Below are 26,246 nucleotides of genomic sequence, written 5' to 3' on the forward strand. Positions count from 1 at the left end.
ATTGTCATAGTTTATTACCATATTATTTTTACTATGGGATATTAAAGTTAAGTTTTCAATTGACAAGAATTAAAATAGTAATGTAGTGAACATTTATTAAATATACGACATTTACCACATTTTCTGATAATTTTGATACGGTCATTAAATCGTTTTCTCTATATAAAGCGAATAATCATTGCCTATGTATATTTAAAATATTATTTCAGATTATTAGAATAAGAATTCAGGCGGATAACAATTATAATTATAAGAACAAACAAATATCAAGTATACGATATTTATGTCTATCAACATTTTTTTCTAGTCCTTTTTTATTTAATCTTTCTTAACATCTTTAACATTAAACTAAGTATACGTAAAGCCGACAAAAATCATATCAGTTTAATTATTGTGCATTTTTATTAATTACTAATAAGATTTGGTTAAATTTACTTTAATCAAATAAAGAAATAGCGGAGTCACTACAAACACTTTAAGTATTGCCTCCTCATAGCATCACATGTCGTATACTTGATGTGTTTCAATCAAGGGAATAATACATTAAGTATACGCTACGTTAGCTTAAAATTTGGTTAACAGTTCATTTAAAAAATGAATATTTCTCTCTCTTTAATGCTTTTGCAACCCAAAATTAATTAGCATTATCTTCTGGAGAAAAAAAACACTCACATCAAGTATACGCACTCAAGCTACTACAATAAATAATTAAAGCATGCGAAGTTCAGCCCACACGCCAACATTGTTGACAGATTTAAGCCCTTAAACGCTTGCAATGGCAAGAATTGTGTCACATATTCATGCGATTCATTTCAATTCGATGCGATGCGATGCAATGCGATTGGATTCGATTGGCAAATGGAATGCAATTATTTGGCTTTATATAACAATTGGCTGGTAATACATCAGATTGAATGCATGTTGACTCAAGTAATGACAAAAGCATGAAGTGTGAATTGATCATGTCACGCCCACTTTTTCCGTTGTTCCCTTTTTTTATTTCTTTTATTCTTAATGGTTGTGGCCTTTAAATTAAATGCTTGTTATTAAACATTAAACAGTTTTGCAATGCGCTGTAACATGGTCGAGTTTGCCCGGTGGGCGGATGTAAGTGGTGGGCGTGGCACTTATTGTAATTGTTTGGGAAACACAACAATCGAGTGGAAAAGCCATAAGAGAGAGCGAGCTCAATGACTACTTCAATAATCACAATGGGAACAATGGGCTAAAGAGTTCACACCAGTCGCAAGAGTGTTTCCCATATGCATGTGTGTGTAAGTGTGTGTGTGAATAGTTACTGCAGACTATTTAAGCTAACGGCTGAGTAGTGTTAATGTGTGCGCATTTTCTCAATGCTTTTCTTTTTGCGCTTTTCGCACTCAGACTCGCAAAATTCATTTGCCTTTATCGCATTTGCCAGCGCCTTATACGATTAATTGTTGCTGCTCATTATCATAACATACACACAAACAAACAAGTTTGCTGTTACACGACCTGACCCCATCCTCCGTGTCTTGCACACGTGCATAATTAACACACACACACAGTCACATACACAAAAACACACAGAAACACACTCAAATGGACTTGGTCATATCATTAACGTGCCTGCCGCATAAATTCGTCGTGAGCAAGCACAAAAAAAAAATCGTACAGAAATAAAATGTAATCGCATTGGCAAAGGCAATGCACGACTTAATGTTGCGCTGTATTATAAATATAAATATTAACTTAACTATTATGTAGCATACCATTGAAAGAAGAAATGATTTTCTAAAGATATAGAAAAGATATCTAATGTAGAGTTTATACAATAAATATTGTGGAAAACATAAACAATTAAATAAAATATATATTGATTTCCGAAATAAATAAAAATCGTATTACTATTATTTGAACAAAGTTTGGATTTGAGGTAGTCTACTACTCTCTATATTTTCATTTTAAATATTAAAAAAAAAAAAAAAAATTAATTTAATTGATATCACAATTATTCGACAAACTAACATTTAATAAACACAAGATGACTTCATTTTTTATATATATTGAATTAAATAAATATTGATGTAACAAAATACCTTTTATAAGTATTACAATAAGTAATAAGGCTTCAATATCAATATAATATTTTTATATCAATTACCCAGCGACGCTTGTATGAAACTTTTATATAATTTATTAATATAGCTATTAAGAGTTTTACTGGAAATTAATACCTTTTTAATTAATGCTGCAATAATTACTCATATAATTGTGATTAAAATAAGCTGAAATGCGAAAGTAATTTCAGATGAAATTCACTCGAATTCAACTTCCTAATTCAGCACACCCAACTCGCCTGCTTTGCTTGGGCTCAAGGGTATGGAAATCACAGTTTGGTTTTATGTGCCTAACGAAAAGAAACAAGCAGAAACGTAAGAGCAGAGTGCTTGGCCACTGAGTGCTGGTTTATTAATTCGACAGAGACATGCGAGCCACTTGTTAGCATTTGCCCAGCTACTTGGCCAGTTTTGGCAGCAGTTCAGCTGACTGTGGCTCATAAGGGAAGCCGTCCACTTAGCTGTGGTTGCCTCAAAATCAGGATGCGAGACCCAATCGACAGCCTTTTTAGCTCGTTTTCATTTTCATTTTCGTTTCGGTTACGGTTTCGGTTCGAAGGCAAAGTCAAATGCGAATGCGAATGCTGAAGCTTATGTCATGTGGCCAAGCAATTATGGCACAGTTAGTCTTCAATTTGCTTAAATATTTAAAGGACAAACATTTGCCGAGAGTCCAATCAATGCAAAAGCGAGCTGAGTAATGCCAAATGCAAGTTTGAGTTTGCGACATGATGTGAGACAGTTGAAGAGTCCATCTGACAGCTTGTTCACTTTGATTTAAGCTGAAGAGCGAATGAGAGCGAGAGAGTGATAAAGAGGAAATGAAGTGAATCTTGCAGAGCACTTGGGGAAATAGGTAAATCCCCAATGGAATGGCGACAAGTTGTCCTTATTGTTGGTCAAGTTGGCTTTGATTAAACGAACATTGCTGAATAAACTAGAGCAAAGTATGCGATAAACTTAAACAGTCAGCTGAGAAGCACATACAAAAGTGCAGACAGTAAAACAACGATAGAGAGCGTAGAACGTAGAGAGGAAAAAAGGAATTTCATTGGAAGCACCCGGGACGCAAGTAAGTACGTAATTGTTAAGTGCTCATTAGAAATGCTCCAGTCGAGTTGAGTTGAGTAGCGAAGCGCTGCGCTGAGCTGAGCTGTGTTGAATTCCATCCAGACGAGAGAACAGCTGAAGCACGAGCTCGAGTGCATTTTCAATTAAGTACGGTAAAATATTTGGCCTCCCACTCATTGCTGCTGCTGTTGCCACTGCTCTGTGTGTTTGTGGGCCAAAAATGGGTAAGTAGCCAATAAACTGTTGAACTTACGACAAGTCTTAATAGCTTTTCGTTCATTTATTGTACAAGCAAAAGCAAGCAAGCAAGAAAAACAACATGAACAACGTCAGCCACAACAACTCAACACTTGAAATGGATTGAGCAACTTCTGAGAAGCGAGCAGCACAAAAACACATTTCGAATTCATTGGGAACCACTTCAAATAGCAGTCAGCACATCTCTATAGTAGCTCTATAGTATTTGTTGTAGGCCTTCGTTGTTTTTGTATTTATATTATATACTTGTATCAATAAAGGTAAACTCTCGGAATTTCAAATTGATGAACTTTGACTTTCACTTTGCACAACATTCGCGCAATCTATCTCTGCTGCTATTTCTATGCATGTCAAGTATACGACGTGTTGTTCAAAGCTAAATCGATTTATATACATGTATTCTGTATTTTTGTTTTGTCAAAAGTCATACGCAATTCATCTAATAGCCGAAATTTGTTTTCATTAATTAACTTTACTCTTAATGTTCATATGTGATTTGTTAAATTAAACAAAATACTTGTTTTCAAATTGGGTGAGGGCAAAAAAAGCCGAATTAAAAAAAAATACTTAAAAATGGAACAAATTTTTATAAAATCAAGAGCAAAATTAATTTGCCTGCAGGAAATGTATGTATGTATATATAACTACTATTTTTATGATTCCAGAAATAAAATATTTATGCCAAATATACCCTATGATTTATTTTTGTGTATTTGTGGTATATTGATTTAGTATATTTTAAGAATAATTCCTCACTGTTTGGCTTTCATTCAAAATAGTTATCGGATATCTCACAGTTGAACACATTTGACTTATTTTCTGTTTACAGTTTCGCTACTTTGATTTGCCAGAAGCATAACGTATTAAACTGTTCGGTGCTTTCAATAATCCTCGAAGCTAATAACTTATAAAAAGTTTATGTTAGTCAATAAAAAAATATTTACAATATGTAATTACAATCAAAATGATTTAATAGCTAGAGGTTATATAATATATAACATTTTTTGCAGACAATTTCCCTATTTACTAAGTTCATGCTGTGTTTCAATTTGAATTATTATATTATTGAATATTACTTCAACTTTATCACGTTTCATTTCGAATGCTGAAGAATTGTGCTAGCATTGAACTATTGCACTTGCGTGACATGTTGCTACAATGCAATTGCAATGATTGTGGCAAGTTCAAGAAGGGGAAAAAACCACATTTGTGCATCTAAAAACTGAATAGTGTGGCATTCACACAGTACACAGTTGTTTGTGCCACTTGAGTACATTGCTTTTTGCAGGCGATTAACAACAAAAGGCAGCAGAAGGCTAAAAACTAAGATGTTCCACAAAACTCGACTTTTACCGCTGCCACAAGCAAAATTGTGTAGCTGTTGCAACTCTGTTGCTCCCTCTGCCAGTCGTGTCTGCTTTGTCGCTCTGTGGCAAGTTCTTGGCTTGCCAGTTTTGCCATCTTCATGGACCACAACATTACCTACTTGAGTAATGCACCAGAGTGGCATATTGACTTTTTACTGCTGCCGAGACTCGGTATTCTTAGTGCTGCTTTGCATCTGGTGTGCGCTGCTTCTTTGTGCTGTTTTTGCTGTTCTCTGCCCCTTCAATAACATTTGATTTTTATTATCACTTGCAATTGTTGCTCTTGTCAAATGCAGAGCAGAGCACTTTGAATTGCGCAATAAGCATCAGCGTTATGATCTCTCTGTCCCGCTTGCTTTTCCCTTAGTGAATTTCTTCTTTCCTTTTTCTTGCTTAGGAATGGAATTGATTTTGATTTTTGCACAGTAACATTCTGCTATAACGTGGCATTAAATTTAACATCGACTGTGGCCAGTTTTTACTAGTGAGCAGAGTTTGGCCAACAAAACTTAACAACAGGAAGCACCTGATAACGGACACACACACTGGGTGTGTGTTTGTCGTTATCGGACTGGCAACAAAACTGTTGTGAATTACAACGGAAGGTGGCAAGTTCAAAGCATACATGCCATAGATAACTACGAGTTGCCACAGCATGGCAAAAACTTGCAACTTATGCCTGCACTTTTCATATTTTCATTACAAAACAAGTGTGCATTAAACACACACAAGCACACACACGCATAAACATGTCAGCCTTTTGTTGCGTTGTTCTTGGCGGCCGGAAATTGTTGAACGGAATGTGCAAAAACAAAAACGACAAGTGAAAATTCCAAAGCTCAGAATATTTAAATAAACAAGCGACACAACAATTGAAAATATCTTTATTTTTTATTTGGTTTGCATGCAAACATAAATAAATTAAATTGCTAAATGAGCAGTTTATTGAAATAAATAGCCACAAGAATTGCAAGTTAAATTTTTGCGTAGTTGCATTATTTAATAAACGACGCTTAAGTATTTAAATATTCATGGGGTTAGAGACAAATATTCGTAGCATACTTTCCAGCATAACTTTCAAGGCTAAGGAAACAACTTTGCGAATCGCTTTGTATGCTCTTCTGTAATATCCTGTCTGCAGAAGAACATACCACATACACACATATATGGAGCAGCAGGTAGACAACAACAGCAGCAGCACACACAGGCGGCTGATAGACGGCTGTCAAGGCTTCTCGTGCGTGAGCGTGTGAGTGTGAGTGGCAAAAAGAAAAGTTACTCAACTTTTAAGGCCAGAAAGTAGTCGTCGAAGCGGAGCCTGCTTCCGTTTTTATCGTGCCAAGTCATTTTCTGTAGATGACAAGTTATGCCACGCATGAAATAAGCAATGAAGAAGAGTACAGCCAACTTGTAGTTGGCGTTGTTGTTTGTATTTGTGTTTGCTGAAAGTTGTTTCATGTATCAGTCGAGTATAACTTTCTCGTATGAAATGAGCACCAGAGTTTTCAGTCTCTAAAAAACTTGTTAAATGCTTCAGTTTTAATTTGAAAATGATTTAAAGTTTTGACAGCGTTTTAATCTTGCTAAATATTTGTTTTGTAAACATTCATACATATATTTTAGGTAAATAAATTTTGATTACAATTTGTTTTGGTAATTGATAGAGTTCTTACTTCAGAATGATTTAAAGTTTCACAGCATTTAAATTTAAGTCTTACATTACTTTAAAGTGTATATTTCGATCAAATCTATTTTGGTGATTTTTAAAGTTTTAAATGAACATCCAGATCTCGGAAACTACAAGAGATAAAGATAAATGTTTTGTCGACAGCACTTGTTATGGTTGCCACGCCCTTATCCGCTCTGGTACTCAATGGTATATTTTGAATGTAGTAATATATATAAATATACCAATGAATCACATTTCAACTTGGTATATTTAACGAATAATACCGCACTGTTTAAATTTTATTTTCAACGGGTAGCGGGTATTTTCACAGTCAAGCACACTCGACTGTAGCTTTTCTCCTTATTGTGATTAAAATGAAAGTTAATTAAAATCTCAACTGCCTTTTAATGCTGCATATTTGAGTATAAAATATATTTAAAGAAAATAAATTCTGATTGAATATAGACACAAAGGAGCATCAATAAAAATACCACCACAGGCATATCAAAAGTACTGTATAATAAATGATAATAGACTAGACTTTCTTTGTAATAATCTTATAACAATATATAACAAATTAAATTGCCTAAATACTGAGCAGAGATAAAAATAAATGACCAAATATATGGTCATTTAGTCTTTCGGCAAAATAAACTCAGTAATTGGCCAATGCGAAAATACTTCAGAATTTAACAAGTAAATGCGACATGTGCACAAACACTCACACTTATGCACATACATCAGCAAAATTTTCTTGGGGAAACAGCGTGGCAAAAACTTCATGTCAAATGTGCAACGTTATATAAATTGAAATAGTTTTGTCGACAAGTCACAAAATGCATGCAAAACTTGCAGAAGCAGCAGCGTTGACAATTTTCTTACTTGCTTTTTTCTTTTTGGTATTTTGTTGTATTTTGCTTTTCTTTTAATTAAACTAAACTTGGATGGCAAAAGTTGTTGTGTTTTCCAGCATATCCATTGGCCCCTATGAAATGTCGAAAATGGTCGCAGCAGCAAGTGCAAATAGAAATGTCTGCGTTGGCAGTAGGCAAAAGTCATTTAAAAGTTTTAGTATGCTTGGTCAGACATGACTTAACATACGATGAATACACTTTCCACATACTACTTCAACGCACTCGTGTCGTATCGTCTTATGAATCTTCCATTTGCATATGAATACTCCTTCCTTCTCCTCTCTCGCCTCTTCAACAAGTAACAAAGTAAAACTCTTGAGCAAACTTTTTCGATATTTCGAATAATACAAAAAAAGCGAAGGAAAGGAAAGCTAAAAAAGATGGATAGAGCATGGAACTGCCCCTCAGACAATAAGTTTGCAATCCAATTTCTTGGCCATTCCTTATGGTTTTCGTACTCCTTTTTCATAGGTTTGCTTTGGGTTGCCGTCTGCATATTAAATTAGCCAGCAAATTGCTTGTGTCAGCCACAGAGACCACCTCAAACCGCCAATTTAAAATCAAATTTGATTTTGGCACGTCACAAGGGTCAACTTGCCTGCTGATGAATTGTCTGATGTCTGATGGCCAATAGACAAAAATGCAATGCAATTCAGATTGCGTATACGCAATGTGTTACGTGCAGAGCAAGATGTTTGGTTTAGCTAGCTGTTGTCGATCGTTGTTCTCGCTTTGGCACCTGCAGTGCAAATTTGATTTTGACAATGGGAAAACGCAATGATTTACTCACTTAAGTGTAAACTCATTTTCCACTCAACAGGAGAAGGCCACAACAACGATAACAACAATTCAGAATGCACTTCGTGCACATTGTCAGAGGGCAACAATGCGCTTTGCGCATTCCACCTTAACAACATAATGGCAATCAGCTGATGGCATTGGCACAACCTAAGCAAACCACAAACTACACATACACACACCCCGTGTTCATCTCAGTTTCGCACTCAAGTTGAAAGGCATTGTATAGAAATGTAAGGGATTTGGTTTGGCAAAAGGGGGCGATGAGCTAAAGCTAAACCGACTACAACGGTTGCCTGCCATTATTCATTTAAACCTTGGAGTGTTGCAAATGCACAGCCGACAAATAGCCGCAAGCCAAAGTAGCTTCCTATACCAACACCAACCTATAACTTACTCTTATTTGTTTCCCCAGGACTCTTCCTCTTTTTTCTTTTTTTTTGTATTTTTATTTTTGCAACTGCTTTGGGCTTTCCTGGGGTTAAAGAAGACTTCGATTTGTTTGCACATTGTGTATATCTAAAATGTATATAAGCCAGGCCAGAAATTGGTTTCAATAGACAGGTAAACATGCGAGCCAATGATTGCATATACATACATACATACGTAGCAGATCTTTCTCAGCCTAGAGGCAATTTTTATTTTTCATTAAATTGACTGGCACAATTTGTGCTTTACATATGCAAATCCCAAATAAATTCTCTGATTTAAGCAATTTTTCAATTGTTTTTCTTAAATTTGGGTCTTAGCTTTGATCAACCAAATGATTAAAGGTAGCAAAAAAAAAATACTTTGCTATGGGCTAGGATTTTGTCAGATAAGAAGCTACTTCCGATTTTGAATAACAAATTGATGACTTAAATATTCAGAAACATCCGGAAATAGCTCGTCAAATATTCCTTTGTTTTTTCGCTAAGTAATTGACTTGCCCCATTCTAGCTTCACATAGTAATTTATAACTTAAACTGAGCTTTAACTACTTAATTGCTCGTTTGACAGTAAATTGCTTAGCATTAAATAATTAGAAGATATTGCTTACCATTAAAGTGTCAATTATGCGCCACAACTGCAATGAAACAAGAGAAGGGAGAAAATGGGTTAAAATTTAATTTAAATGCAATGCACATTCAATGCTGTATGAACACGTATGTGCCATCAAATCGTCAATGTTTCCTTTGGCTTTTTAAAGGCAACAAAGGCAAATAAAATGCGCACAATTCCGGTCAATGTTTCCTTTAAATCTTAAAGTTTAATCGTACTCTAAACACAAAAAAAAAGTTGAAAAAGAGAAAAACATTTTGTTGTGCGAGTGTACGTTGTGGCATGTCGAGGATGCCAAAGCTACAAACATGATTGTCAGACATTTGTTGTTGTGCCCATTGTTGTTGTTGTTTTGCCATTTGAGATTACGGCTGTGTAGTTTAGTTGGCATGCTGAGAGCGAGCGGAAGCGAGACCGAGGAAGACCGACACATGCCTACAAGCTTATTTATAATAAAAAATCATACATGGCCGCACAGACAATGAGACAATAGACAACGACTCCGCCGCACTGACGTTGCTGACGACGCGGCAACAACAAAATAAATATATATATATATATATAAAGTTGAGCTGGAGGCAGAGAGATGAAAGTCCCGCCCATGAGTCGACTGTCGACTGTGCTGAATGTCAGCCAGGGACTCAGATGCTCGAACTGAGGTTGAGCCATCATTAACTGCGTGCCTTTCAACTGCCAGCTAGGGGAGTTATGTAAGCCTCAAACACACCCACACACACACACTCACGTACACTCATGCCTTTGCACACCTCATCTAACCATTCATTGACATCATTTCTCTGCTGTAGATAACATTCAGTCAAATGCTCTGTGGATTATCCCACAACCAATGCAAGAGGCAGAGAGTGGTAAGTATAATGAAATTTTCGAAATATCTATGATGATTTGTGGTTGCTATGATTGTCGGCCTCTACACTCACACACTAATACACCTCTCAAAATCTGAGTGTGAGTGTGTGTCGACACTTCCGTGTTTATTCCCCCATCTCTGCACAAACAATATACAATATTGTGAGAAGGGCTTTGGCCTTTAGTTTCCGGCCATTCAAAGTGACTGAAGTCACACTCGAAGCTTTTGCCTCACACTCACACTCACACACACATATGCAACATTGTTTTGGTTTCTGGCTATAGCCAATCTGTGCCACCATGTGGCAGCTGTGGTTGAGCCACTTGGCCCCTGGTTTTTGCCAGCCAACATGATGCTAACAACATTGTCATTAATTTCTGGCAAATTGAAATTATGCCTCACCACACATACACACACACATACAGAAACCTTTTTCCCTTTAAATTATACCTCAGTAATCACTTTCATACGACATAAAGGATATGCTTTATGACAGTCATTAGATAAGTTGTCTGGCGAATTTAGTTACTTGGGTCATTGTTACATGCATTGTTGTGTATAAAGTAATTAAAGTAATGGTTGTGCTTAAGAAATAAATACATCTTAAATAAATAATGAAAACAAGAGCTTTATGCTGGCCTTGTACGTAGTTAATAAGTTGTAAAAAAGGACAACTATTAAAATTAGTTAAGTTACAAAATGTACGACTATGTGCTTTGATGCATTTCCCTGCTTTTTAGCGTATCTGCTAGTCAAGTAATTCAAGCTGCATTAGCTAATGAATTTCACTTAGGAGTCGTAACTTGCATTGTCTAAGACATATACTATATGCCGTGTTGTTGTTTTTTTTTTTTGCCTGCTAGTAATTATAATTTTTAACTTGGCAACCCAAAATTCTCTTTTATGTTGTACCATTTGTTTCTCTGTCCATTGCATTGAAATCTGAAACGAGATTTTAATGGCACTTTTTTTAATGCATTTATCGCAACATTTTTCAATATTTGACTTGGCTGCACTGAGCAGCTCAGTGGGCGTGACACTGGGCGTAAATTCAAACTGGCAGCAAAAATAATTTTATTATTTATGATGATGACGACAGCGGCACAACGACAACGACACAAGGAATCGTAACAGCGCTTGCGAGAAGCAACTGCAGGAGCTGAAGCTGGAGTCGAGGCTGACGCGGATGGAGTAGGAAGTGTTCAAAAAGTTGTAACGGAATTATTGTAAAATTTTGTGGAAAATATACAACATATATAACGAATATGCACATTCGGAATGTCAGCCAGCATCGAGCTTGAAAATGGCAAGCTAGACCTACAACGAGTTTGGACTTTCCCCCAGTTTTTGGAGTTGTGCTGCGAGTGAAAATCGAGGTTGGGGTTGAGGTTGGGGGGTTGAGACTGTGGTTTGGGTGTTGCTCGGTTTCTCGGCCCGAGTGCAATCATAAATTTTTGTGTGGCATGCAAAATAACGTAATAACATTAAATATGCAAATGCCTTTTGTCAGCCATGCATTTACACATGGCAAACACATATACATACATACATATAGTATAACACACAACACACATTCGCATACAAGATGCAGTGGCGTTTATTAAAAAACCATTTTTCGGGGGTCAACATTCGTCACAACTTTGTTGCAACACTAGAGTATATTAAAGTCAAAGAAGGGCAACACTTATAACATTAATTTGTTTTAAATTTTAAATGAAGTACAGGCTGCTTGAAATGTCAAGAACATATATTTGACTAGATAAGGAAATGCAAAAAAAAAAAAAATTTAATAACAAACCATTAAATAGTAACTAAGTATTCTTATATATTATGCATATAAAATTAATATGATTTTCTATAAAAGAAAATATATTTAAATGTCATAAACTGCAACTTAAAAATAAATAGTTAAATAACGAAATATTTCAAATTTTGTATTATTTTTGTCTAATGAATCTAATAGATAAACATAATAATAGATAATGAATCTAATAATCTATTTCTCCTGTTTTTATTTTGTTTTCTAAATTCAAAGAAAACATATCAACTGTCTGTGAAAAGATTTTCGATATAATATCTAAATAACAAACTTTCACATTTTTTTTTTATATTTTGTATTAGTAATTTATTTGCCTAATGACCAAGGTATATACAATAATATTTGTAAATTATAATTTATATTAGTTTTAAAAGGCTAATATAATATATTAAATATAAATTCTAAATTAATGACAAACTTTTTAAAGGCAAATCTTTTTTTTTGTAATTTTGTTTAATTTTAAAGTTTCTCCATAGAATTCAAATTCTTTCACTACTTCTATGACATTGTAAGTCGTAATATATTTAATTTGTTGGACTCCTGCTTTGAATCTGCATTTTTGCGACGCCACTGTGAAAGCAGCATGGCGAAAAATGCCGGAATTGAGCACATTTACTTACGAATGTGTGTACGAATATATAGTATAGTATGTGTACTCATTCATACGATTCGCAATGTTGGTTGCTCATTGCAAATCTTTCATCTCCTACCCTATCTTTATCTTTTTGCAACTCCCTTGACATTTTCATGCCCATCTTCCAGTTGCTGCCCCATCTTCATCTCCATCTCCATCTTCGACTTGCAACGCAGTCGACTTCATCACACACATTTTGCAATTTGCATAAAGTGAAAATGATGCACATTTCTGTTTTCCTACGACAATTTGCCTTTATTGATTTTCTTTGATTTTCTTTACACACACACACATAACACACGCGATTTCATTCACTTAGACTCGCCGTTACAGTGCCTCGACTGGGTCTCAAGCAGCTCACTTCGTGCTGCTTTACATGTGTTTTGAATGACGTTGAGTGCTGCTATGCAAACATTTTCTAACGAACACTTAGTGCAAATAGATTGAACACAAGAACCAGTCTCTATCTATGTGTGTGTACTCGTATGTATTTTTTTTGCATAGCACAGACATTTTCTATTCGCTCTCATTTTATTGCATGCCAATTACTTCTTATATTTTTTGTGACTGCAGTTGAATTTCATTAGAATTCCAGAGTTGTTAAATCAAAGTTGACATTACATTTTATTCGCAATTCTTATTGCCAAACAAATATTGCAAAGAATTTTGATTAGGCTGCAGGCCGAAATAACAATTGAGAAGAGTTTGAATATTTTTTCTTCGGCAATCTTTAACAATTTGTTAAGAACCACATAAAAAGCATAAGTTTCTTTTCATAGGCTTACTCAGCTCTATTTTTTGCTGCCCATTTTTGCTCTTTCACAATTCGAGAAATATGCATCGAGAAATTCCGACATGCATTTCAAAACTTGGTCCGTATTTGCAGTTTGCTGCACTTCAAACCTTCTGAGCTTCTAATTTGGGACAACAATATTTGTTGGCACAGTGTGTGCTGCCCCCTTCTAATATGTGTGGTATGTGTGTGTGCACATTGAAACTTTGGATTGTAAGAAATAACTTTGCAAACATTTTGCAGTCAGGAGGCAGAGGAAAGCACACAGAGTGCAACAGTCTTTGGCATTTTCGCATATTGGTCAATAAAGCGTGCTCAAAATATTTGCCAATGCAACTTCTGAATATTACCTATCAAATAAAGTTTGCCCAACACACACTCACACACGCATACGTACATTGAGTACATACAAATTGGCAAACTGTTGAGAAATCGGAGAAATTACATGTTGCATTTTTTTCTTGGAGATCGTGTTGAACTTTGTCAACTCTTAATTGATTCAATCGGCCGTGCATATTGCAGTTCATGTAAGCCAACACTGACTAAATACCACCACAAAATACCAACAAGAAATCTGTGAACTTTACAGATTGAAACATGCACGCACATATTGCCAATACATAGCTAGAAGTGTGTGTAAGTGCCTTACGTACACTTACACAACTGAGATGACACACATTTTGGCTGTTGAAATTAGTTTTAGTTGGCAGTTTAACAGCATTACTCATTAGGTGGTACTTCAAATGTGTAAACAGAGAAGGAATCCGAGTAATGCAGCTCCAACATCTGGCATTAATATTAGAGCTCTCTACTTCTGCCTTTGAAACAATCTGACAATTGAAAACAATTATTTTAAGGAAATATTTTTCCATCAAAATGTTTAATAAAATAAAACAGAAAATGTTTTTAATTAGTTTTTTTAACGATCAACATACAAATCATTTCCAAATTTTATTATGCGATTTAAATCTAATAGAATAGCACAAAATAGACTTTAATTTAAATAACCAAAACTAAATAATTAAACACTTTGGTATTTTAGTTTTATACGTTTTCTTTATTGCTGCCACTCACTGTCAGATCACACCACTAATTAGCTGACTCTATTAACTCTAAGGTCAATATCAGTTCCGATACACATTATTAATCGAAATTGATATATGGAAAATATATCCTTGTGGCATTTGCTATGTAATTCCTAACACAAAATGCATATAGCAATATCTAATAATATTTGTATGACATATTTCTAAAATATTGGCAGAAATTTCATAGCGTAAGAATATCTAGAAGTATTCATGTCCTGACAACTATTCGTTCTAAAAGTAGCTTTCAGGAAACTCTCACATTTAAAGCGAAGCGTAATTTTAGAAATAGCAAAAAGATTACAACTTTAGGAGAGAGTTTGAACTAATGTGAAGCTATGTCAACCGTTAATTGCCAGCGATGTCTCTTTTTGGTATGCTAATTTATGCCGATGTGCCACACTTGCTCAACGCTCATTTGCCATTTTGCTGAGCCATTTGATTTGACCACATTCACATTCTCATTCGCATTCACATTCGTAGTCGCATCCACATCCGCATTCACGATTCACCATTCAACATACAGCATTCAGCGCCAGTCTTCGCACGCTGGCATTCACAATCAACCACTTGGCAGGCCATAAATTTAACACACACCTAACCGCAATAGTGCCATGTGCACTCATATAGAGAGCGGAGAGCAAGGGGAAGAATGAATGAGAGGAAGAACTGCCACATCCACACGGAAACCAAATCATTAGCCAGAAAAATTGACCAGGCTGCCAGGCTGTCGACAGGATACGCGACCCGGCCACACACACACATACACAGTTTGCATCCGCGAATATTGAATTTTTGGACAGTGAGGAATAATTTTTCGTAGCTAACCGAAAAGCAACGCAGTTTGGCGACCGCATCCGCTTCTTTTCTCCCCCCACCCTATCTCTCCGTAACGAAGGCCAACCCATAATTATCTAACCAAAAATATGTGCCAGCAAATTTACAAACACACACACACACACAATCTACCCACAACCCACAAAGAGGTCAACCAGCTGCAAACAGTTGAACAAATTTAACATGCATATTTCGTTGCTTCACAGCGGTCACATCTATGGATGATGTCGCTGTGATTTGTATATTGTGGCTAAGCATTTATTTCAATTAGTATACATGCAAAAACTATTCAAAATTTTGAGGAGACTGACAGAGCCAAAGCATCAAATTTTAAGTATAAAAACATTATCTTTAGAATGTGTACAAAGAAGGGGATCTAAAAGCTGCGGTTCTCTATTTTTGTTATTCATAATATACTTAAAACCTTGTAGACGATTTTAATTATTAATCCTACGCTTAGCTTTCCTAATTCAATGATGAAAGACATGAATGTTTATAGCTTAAATATAAATTTATATATAATATTGAAGGTATTATAGAAACATCGTTGACAATAATTTAGTCTTAAATATAAATACTAAGGAATGTCGACTACATTTCTTAAATTTTGCCATGTTAATTTATTTCGAGTCAAAATTTTGATATAATGACCAGGCCACCATATTCTTCAGATCTTAAGTAGCTTCAAGAAAATGTTTGAAAAACATAATATTGTCAAATTTGTATAATTATTTGAACATTATATATAAAGTATAATTAAATGTCAAATGGTTTTGCACAGCAACTTCATTTCAACGCCCATTAAAAAAATAAATAATAATCAAATTTTAAAGCAAATAAAATCTAAAACCTTCATTTTGTGTTAATAAGTTCGAGTCTTTAATTTCTAATTACTACAATAATAATATAAATTTAATTGCATTTATTTTGATTTGATATATACTCTCATCCTGGAGATGTATAAAATACAAGCAACATTCTTGCGAAAATAAGTTTAGCTCGACATTCTTAGTTATGTGCGTATTTAAAGAAAAACCAATAAATATTATACAGATTGATTAGATATAACATTATTTATTTGATAATAACTTTTTTTACATAGCTCAAAATCAATATCTACTATTTAAAAAAATTTGTATTCACTTATATAAAAATCGCTGAATTTTAATGTTTAATTGCTTTGCAGAAAAATTAAATAGTAACGCCGGCTATTTTGCCAGTCAGTTAATTAGAAATCGATTGTGCAAAGTTTTGTAGTTGCTGTGCAAAGTACTCAATAGCTCATCATTGTCGAGTTATTGTTGTTGTCTCGTCGAGACAACAATTCGATTATTTCCGTTTAGTAAACAGCAAATTGATAATGAACGATAAACTGGCCGCGAGGCAAGCAGTCAACCAGTCAACCAGTCAGTGAGTTAACATTACGTTACACACTGACACAATGTTGTTGTATTGGTATTGTGTGTGTTTGTGTGTGTGGCACATAAGCGAGTGATAATCAAGTTGAGAGAACAGGCGCCGCCGTCAGTCTGACAGTCAGACGCAATCAACGATTTCACGCTGATTAAAATCGCACTATTTTGCACGGCGAGGCAACTGAGCGAGAATTAAACGGCGTAGCGGCAATAACAACGGGTCAAAAGCCATCATGTGTTTGTGTCTGTATGTGTATGTGAAGTCAGACGACTTAGATAACACGCGCAAAGTCCATGGGCATATCATCGATGCGCCATAGAAAACAATTGCAATGGCAGCGAGGCGCAAAAGGACTGTAAAGGACAATCGACTCGCAGTTAGCCAGGCATGTGGGTTCCCTTTAGACTTGATACTGAACACTGAACGTTGAACACTGGAACAACGCTTGTAACATGGCCAAATTTATGCATTGTTGCTGCAGGACGATTGCACAAAAGCGGCACATAACTAACGCACAAAAGGCGGCAGCAGCAGCAACCAAAGCAACAACAATGTTGTATACAACAGCAACATTGGTTCTTGCAGTAAACAACAGAAGCAGTCACACAATAATACTGGCTACACTGTGCCACAAACAGCACACAACGAACGGCAAAGGGTCAGTTGACAATTGCCAGCAATTCAAACTTGCCTCAGGCGGCGAGTGTGAACGATGCCTTAGGGGGAGTCACAGCTGCGCTCCTCTCTCCCTCTCTCTCTATCTCTCTCTCTCTCTCTCTCTCTCTCTTTCTTTTTAGTTCCAGTTTCAAGCAACTCGAAAAGTTTCCAGTTCAAAGCCAATTCGCTAAATTGTTTTTCCAACTCGATATCACTTCGTCTACAGATTAAATTGCAATTTTTCATTTTCATATTTAGACGAAATTGACAGTTGTATTTATCGATGTGAACGCCCAAGTTGCTCGGACTACACTTTGTAATCTAGAGTTTGATTGCTAGGTTGAAAATGAAAATAAATGTATTTGTTAAATTTAAAATATGATTACTAATTTTATATATTACAATGTAGATGAAATTGAAAGTTGTATTTACGATGTGAACGCTCAAATTGAAAGTGAGTTGCAAATGGATATAAATAAATATGTTAAATTTAAAATATGTTTGCTAATTTTCTATTTTCGTATCGACTTATTATTTTCTAATAAAATAATTCCATATGTATGAATTAGATTTCAATAAAAACAAAATATGTGTAGTATTTTTTCAAAGTATTGTTCCACAGCATTAAGATCGTTTCGCCTAAGACAAACAAATAATCATTTGTTCATAAATTATTCTAAATTAGAATTATGTGGGAAAGTCATGAAATAGTGGATGAGAAAGTAACAAGATTCAAATAATTCAGAATCTATTTAATATCGTTGCTAAAAACCAGTAGTCGATCACTACGTGTAGGAAAAAGAGATATATTCAGCATAGAATTTTTTACTTTATTTTTATTCCAAAGAAATGTTTATTTAAAAAAATAAATGAATTTAAATTTTAAATATTAACATATGCGCATATTTTACTTTAACAACTTATTCTTTACCAAGAGTTTGACCGAAAATTTCCATCGTATACTTGTGAAACTGTTGTGGAATCTGCTTCCAAGAACACGAACGTAGTTGTGTTGTTTCTTTATGTGCCAGCAGCAAAAGCAGCAACATCAACAGCAACAGAAGCAGAAGCTTTGCCCTGGGTGAGCCAACTGGCAACATTGGACCCGCTGCTGTTGTTGTTCGTTGCTGTGCAGCAGAACTCCAATTATGATGGTGCAGAGCCCATTAAAGAGTGTAGCCCTCATTGCAGCATACATGTCGTATACTTAACTATCTCTTGGCTCTTTCGTTTTATACTTTGTGCGCGCCCCTCTTCATTATTATTTTTGTGTATTTCTCTGTTTTTAACGCTATATGAGTTATGTGTTGCGCAATTAACATTCGCATTCGCTGGCACAAAATACTTTTGCATACAATTTTTGGCACTGCACTTAAAATTAAAAATTACAATTACATTTTAACTTGGCACAGTCTGCTGCAGACTCTCTGCTGGCCTCCGGAAATTCTAGCACTGCGTCAGACTCAACTCGAGCTGAGTTGAGTCGAGTGGAATGTTTGTTTACCAGTCGTCCCATTCTTTTGCTGTATGGAAAAAACTATGACAAAAAAAAAAGTTTGCTTTTGCAAAAACTAAGAAGAAGTTCTCCTTGGCGTTACTTTATTTGCCACTTTGCAACTAAAAAACCGGGCGTAACAGGGACAGTGCAGCCGTTGCCAAGTTGGCAGCAAAGTTGTTGGCGCAGAGCAAAAATACACAGGTTTGCCATTTGCCGAGTCAAGTTCTGCGTCTGCTCCCCATCTATTCCGCTCTTTACTATGTATATGTGTTGTCCTTTTGAAAAATTCATTAAGTGGCAAATAGACGCATTATGTTGACTTCTTTTAACCCACTATTCGCTGCCTCGCTTCCTCTCTCTGCCTGTTGGCTAGCCAAAAATGTTGCACTTACATACATGACAAATATTTTATGCCAAAAATATTTGCGGTGATGTGTTTCCATAAAATGTTTTAGTTTGTTACACTGAATACTAAAACACTGAAATATGCAATTGATGTGTGCTGCAAAATTAATGTGCTGCCAATTAACCCCGACATGGCGTTTACAACGCAACTTCTCCTCCTTCTATGTACTCCTCCTCCTCTTTGCGGAAAGAACTTTTAATTGCATAAATTTGCGTAAATTTGCGACGAGAATTTTGTGCACGAAATTTCTGCTGCATGAAATTTGTGCTGCGTTTTTCGCAAGCGAAAACAATTACACAAATAACAGCAACAACAAATAATGTCAACGGCAGCCAGGAAATTGATGCTGATTATGATTTAGTCGTCGAGTGGGCGTTAGGCGTTAAATATATGTACTATATATGCAACATAGTTTATCGTTAAATTGCCTGTCATGTGTTTAAGCAAACATTTTAGAGTACATTCATTGAAAAAATTGCCAACAATCTCAAATAAAGGATGTGGGTAAAATTGCCAACACTTGAAGCAAAAGAATGAACTAACTTGAGATAGATGGCCTTGACATGCCCTTCCATGGCATTGTTTACTCGGATAAATAACCCATATACTGACAGAAGGTGGGAGATGTTGCTTCTTGTGTTCATAATAAAAATGAGTGAGGCAACACACACAATTGTGCGGAGGTTTATTATATGAATGTGAAGATGTATTTCGAGTGGGTATTATAAGTAGAAGACGTCTTTGACGGCACATTTAGCACACATTAATAAAACCACAGGAACGTGCGACCAACAAAAGCAAAAAAATAAAGAAAAATAAAAGGAAAGCAAAAGGAATAAACCCCAAAGCAGCTAAGACAGAAACACACAGAGAAACGCACATTGACAGCCATAATCAGTCATCATAATGATGCCCAGACAAGGTCGAAGTCCTGGCATAAGCATAAAAGGACTGCCGAATGTTTGGCAAGAGTAAATTAATTGAATTCATTATGGCTGATGTACCATATACAGTATATAGTATATCACGAATATGAGAATATGAGTAAATATCTGTGCGATTACAAGCATATATCACCATGTGCTTCCAATTGCCATTTAATCAAATGCCTTGGATGCCACAATCTCTATCAAATAACATATGAAAATGCTGAGAATTTAAGTGCATTAAACACCATGTCTTGTGGCTGTCATGTTTGTGAAACTCTGTGCTGCACTTGGTTCTAATTAAATAAAAAATATTTTCAATTTTCAAATATCAGAACAATTTATATTATATATGCATAATATAATGTAATAAAGCTATTTTAGAAAATAAACTTGGCTTTCTCATTAATAAATGGTTTGGAATTTATGAATAACATATTTCATTTTCATTTAATTTAAGGCAACTTAAATAATATAATAATAAAAATATTTCATAATTTTTTAAATTAATAAAAACTATTTTAGGTAATAAATTTGGTTCCTTTGAATAAACATTGCTTTAGTTTGTGAATAATTCGATCTCCACTTTATATTATTTAATGATAAATATCAATATAATATCAAAATAATAATATAATATAGTTATTTCAATTAGTAAACTTGATTTTATTAGCAAATTCAATTCCCTTAAAATATATTAAAATATATCATAATTTTTAAATAATCGTTTTCTTTTTATTTTGAATTAATTTAATTTTAATTATAATTATTAAAATAGTGTAATAAAATATTTTCTCTGATAAACTTGGATCCTTCGAATATGCATTACTGTCAATATAACTTTATTATACGAATAATCCTTTCTTCACTTTATTTTATTTTCTCTGATTTAAATCTAGTTATCAATTCTTTCTTTAATCCATTTATCAGCGTTTGGCAGATCAAAAAAGGTTTCTTTTTACCGAAATACATACGTCTCAGTGTTTCTGCGCAATCTTTGAAGTTCAGTTTGTATTTCTTACAATGTTTTTCTTTTATATGTCTCACATTACTCGCACATATGGAATTAAGTTTATCCGCTGTTAAACAACACATTCACGTTCGGCAACCTTTCGACCTTTTCGACGTGTTTGCCATTTCGAATTTTTTGCATTGGTCGCAAGGGCAGCTCAAAAAGTTAGCAATAAGCACTATTTTATATTGTCCAATCTATACAATACTTTTTATAATATTAATTTAAAATATAACTCGATTCCAATCGTATATTATCTTTAAATTTCTAAACTCATCTGTCAACACTCGCATATATATTTTATTGGCTGGTTTCGTTTTAATATTTGTGCCGTTTGCTGTTGTCACCGCCATCGTTTGTTGCTCTTGCTGCTGTATTTGTTATTGCCCACATGCACATGCCGCATTATTATTGTTGTTGTTACAAAATATTTCCAATGAATATTAAATGTGGGCACATTTTTAAATTTGTTTTCATTTTGATTTCGATTTTTTTGTGTGTGTTGTGTGTGGGTGCGTGTGTATTGCAAGCAGAATTCGTTTTATCGTTACGCGATGTCAAATAAATTACAATAAATATTATTTTTGAAGCTCTTGTATTTTTATCAGATTGTAAACGCATGTGCGTAAACATTTCCATTGCACGAGCTCATATATTAAAATGGATATATCGTTGGATCCATCAGAATTAATAGAAATATTAAAAGGTGTGTGTGGCTTTCATTTAAAGAGAAGAAACACTAATGCAACAGTTCTGAGATCAAGCATTTTTCGCTTTAGTCAATATTTTCATATAACAGAAAAGATTTTTTTAAATTTTAAGTTTTTAATTTCGAGCTTTAAGACTTTTGTTATAACACTTCCTTCGCTGACTTATGTAGGTAATAAGTAAAATGAAAAGATATAAGGTATAAATTAATTTATGCTTCCGTAAGCTTATTAACTTTCTGCAGATATTGCAATCGCCATTCAACGATTTTTAATTTACTTATTGGCAACGCACAAAAAGAGGAATTATTCATTTGCGCACCTTTCATTGAGGTTTACTTAAGGCAGGGAAAAAATGTTAAGAATTAATTTACGATATTTTTCGCTGACAGAACTCAATCGATGTAACGTGTTTCCAGCGCACAAAATGAATCATATTTTCGCTGTTAATTAAGCGTATATTGACCAACATAATTGCAGGCGACGTATATTTATGTACATAAGGTATATAAATATATGCCAATTATGCAGTAAATATGCGTTAAATTCAAGTGAAATTTTTGTTGGATACATTTTCTTAAGAAACTGTTGAAAGTGAAAAGTGAATGCACGAATATATATATTTGCTTGTGGCGTGTGGCATGCGGCATGCGGCATGTGCTGCTGCGACGTCGAGGGGCTCTAATAGCTGCTTCAGCGTTAAGCCACATAAATAAATAAGACAGCTCAGACACATTGAGACACACACACGAAGCAGAAGATGCACGAAGAAGACATTGAGATATTGAGACATGGCGACACTGTGAAGAGACACGTGACACCCATTTAAAATCGGAGCTTAGTATTGTGCATAAGTGAGGTAGCAAAAGGACGCTGTCATTAATGTGCTTGGCATCGTGGCACAAGCAAAAGGCAGGTGGCTAAGTAAGTAAGTAGCGATGTGCCCTCTCAAGTACTTCAATTAATTAATTGCAATTTGCAAAGGCGAAGTGTGTCGATGGCTCATTGCCAGCTGCGAGGATGAAGAGCGCAACGTGAGGCCATAAAGTGCGTTTAGTGTGCGCCGCTATTCGCATTAACCCTTCAAACCGTTCAGAGCACAGCTGCAGTAGCTATAGAAATACGGCAGCCACAGCCAGTAACCTTTCTTCGAATGGACAAGACAAGATGCCAAGGCTTGTTGCAAACGTTGCTGCGTTGCTACGTTGCTACGTTGCTACGTTGCATCGTTTGGCTTGTGGCAATATTCTGTGTAGCATCTCTGCGCACACAACATGGCGTATGCTTGATATGCGCTGCTGTTGACGTGTTATTAACACGGCCAACCACACAAATGCATCAACAGCAGACACTGCCAACCACATCCAACCACCTAGCCAGGCAGCCAGGTAGGTAGGCAACTCAGGTGTTGTCGTCGCTGCTCTCTTGAAATGTGCGCGTCAAGGCGTGGCAGCCAGCGGAGAACTGTGAAGCTGTGCCAAGCATAAATAAATGATGATGCTTCGGATAAGATTCAACATCACGCACGGACTGATTGCCAGACAGCTGAAGTACATGAAGATGAACGACAGACCACAGCACACACACAGCTGAGATAAGCGTTAAACTTTGAATTGGGCGCTCATTAGGCGAACGCAGCTGTATCCCATGGCTGCTAAAGACCACTTCCACTTTAACAATTATACTTTATAGTGATTAAGTTACAAGCTAGTAAGAAAGACTTTTGACTTAAACAGATACTGCACTTTTTTGTTAACAAAAGGAATTTAATATTTATGTATATGTTCAAGAAATTAAAACTTTTTAAAAATACACTTAAGTATTGCACAGAGTAGAATATATATTTCTAGTTCTATTTATACTGAAGCTGAATAACTACAGTATTACCAAATAAAGTACTATATTAATATACCAAATAGAGCTATAGTACATTTTGCATATAGTACTATATTAATCTACCAAATAAAACATTAGGATATTTTGAATGTACATAGTACTATATTAATATACCAAATTAAGCTATAGTATATTTTGCATGTAGTACTATATCAATTACCCAATAATGATATAGGATATTTTGAATATAGTACTATATTAATATACCAAATTAGCAAACAAAGCAATAGTATACTCGAGCATACTCGTCGAGCTTCTGTACTTATTTTTTAACAACCGCAAAGTGAATATTATTTTAAATTAAGGACGCACTGTAAGTCAGTATTCGTACAATTTGTAGAATTGATTGATTGATCAAAGATATCGATTTCCACAACTTTCTATTTTGACAAACTTAAAACACTCTTTTGCCTAGCTGTTACGTGTAAAGACACTTTAAAAGTTGAAATACATCTCTGTGCTACATTTAAATTTATGTAATTCCCCATATAAATGCAAGTAAATTTTGCGTGTAAATTTATATTTATGTGCGCTCGTAAATTGCAGCAAATATGCAGAAAATCAGCAGCGATGGCTGCGACTGACTACAGCGACACAAAGTGCAAAGGACCATAAAATTCGAGTCTAATTACCGCAAATCGCCCGCAACTAATTTAATAATAATAATAACAACAACAACATCAGCATGAACAAACAAGAGAGCTAAAGTCTGCAGCTGCATAAACTGCCTTCAATGGCCATTAAAAACCACGACCTGCTGTCCTTTTAAGTGTGTACATATATATATTTGTGCCAAATTGACGTAGCAGCCAAAGTTTAACAGCCCTCTGCAATAGCAACAATCAGCAAAGGACATCATAAAGCAGCAACCGTAGCAGTAGGAGGTTAACTTTGGATGGGGAAGCGGAGAAGGAAGTGGCAAAAACGAGAGTTTCACCTCGAGCCACAGATGGCATAAAACAATTGAAAGTATGGCATGGTGTATGATGCGCGCGGACCAGGTCATAAAAACTAAGTGACACTCAAACTGAGAAGGGAAGGGAGGGCAAGAGAAATCAGTCTTTGTCAGCGACTGTGATTAATTGCCGTACGCTGGAGTCGTGCCAGCCGCGACCTTAACAGTATCATTAAAAGTTTCTCACTCGCCGCCACTCGGATGTCAACGTCATCTTCATCTTCATTTTGGGCTTATGATAATAATTGGGCAGTTGACTTCGACTTCGACTATGACTATGGATGGCAGCGTGCTGTCAATATGGGCCTCAACCTGTCAAATTTTCAGTCCAGAGTTCAACGCGCGGAAGGCGTGTCAGAAGTTAGTTGTGTTGGCCTTCCAAATGTTACCAAATTTTTGTTGCTGGTCTCGGAAAATTGATGGTGTTTCTTTTTATACCCGCTACCCATAGGGTAGAAGGGTATTATAACTTTGTGCCGGCAGGAAATGTATGTAACAGGTAGAAGGAGGCATCTCCGACCCTATAAAGTATATATATTCTTGATCAGCGTCAACAGCCGAGACGATATAGCCATGTCCGTCTGTCCGCCTGTCCGTCTGTGTGTCTGTCCGTCCGTCCGTATGAAACACTGGATCTCAGAGACTATAAAAGATAGAGCTATAATTTTTATTCGACAGCATTTGTTATGTTTGCACGCAGATCAAGTTTGTTTCAAATTTTTGCCACGCCCACTTCCGCCCCCGCAAATCAAAAAAATCGAATAACAAGCCTAATTTTAAAGCTAGAGTTACGAATTTTGGTATATATAACAATTACTATAGTAGTTATGATTCCTGAAAATTTTTTTGCGATCAGAAAAAAATTGTCGAAGTTATTAAAGAAATACTTTTGTATGGGCAAAAACGCCTGCTTACTAGGGGTCTGAGTTGCTTTGGCCGACAATCTGGTACATTGTGCCGTCTATGGTATATTTTGAACCGATGTACTATATCGATATACCAAACAAATCATTTGGTATATTTTTAGTATTTTTTAGTATTTTCGGTATATTTTGAAAATGATACCGCAATATTTTGTCTTTATTAAAAATGGGTAGCGGGTATCTCACAGTCGAGCACACTCGACTGTAACTTTCTTACTTGTTTTTTTTTTTTTTTGGTAGCTCATGAATACGTCAAAAACAAATACGCATGAAATGGGCACTTGATTATATTAGATTGTTGAGAGTTGTCCACTGACGAAGGCCAACAAAATTCAACAGCTAAAAGTTTAATGAAATTTGAACATAAAACTGACAGCCATGATGCATGCTTTGGGGCAAGTTTTGTGCTCATTTAAATATAGTGTTGGGTTTGACGGGCAACACGTGCATGAGATAAAGGTGCGAAAGCACAAATATAACTTTTCAGAATATCTAAATATGATTATTGTCCAAGGGTGAAAATCAAAGTTACCTTAATAGAATATGTGAAGCGATAAGTCAAACCCATGTTTGAATTTTGTCCGTCTAAACTTGACT

The 26,246-nt window shown here is 35.4% G+C and overlaps 1 protein-coding gene and 2 long non-coding RNA genes across 3 annotated transcripts in view; 2 read left to right on the forward strand and 1 right to left on the reverse strand.

Annotated features, from left to right (window-relative positions):
- The window catches only part of LOC117563690 (putative neural-cadherin 2), a 159,041-nt gene that overhangs the window by 113,977 nt on the left and 18,818 nt on the right, over positions 1–26,246 (reverse strand). Inside the window, exon 2 of the mRNA XM_034242133.2 lies at positions 9,216–9,242. The gene's annotated coding sequence lies outside the window, so the exon portion shown is untranslated. The remainder of the gene's footprint in view (positions 1–9,215; positions 9,243–26,246) is intronic.
- The window catches only part of LOC117563518 (uncharacterized), a 201,680-nt gene that overhangs the window by 14,468 nt on the left and 160,966 nt on the right, over positions 1–26,246 (forward strand). The gene's annotated exons all lie outside the window — the stretch shown is intronic.
- On the forward strand, positions 3,033–3,695 carry LOC127565283 (uncharacterized). The gene is made up of 3 exons (XR_007954653.1): positions 3,033–3,171; positions 3,231–3,394; positions 3,463–3,695. It is a non-coding gene; the product is annotated as an uncharacterized LOC127565283 (long non-coding RNA).

This window comes from Drosophila albomicans, chromosome 2L, assembly GCF_009650485.2.
Source record: "Drosophila albomicans strain 15112-1751.03 chromosome 2L, ASM965048v2, whole genome shotgun sequence".
NCBI lineage: Eukaryota > Metazoa > Arthropoda > Insecta > Diptera > Drosophilidae > Drosophila > Drosophila albomicans.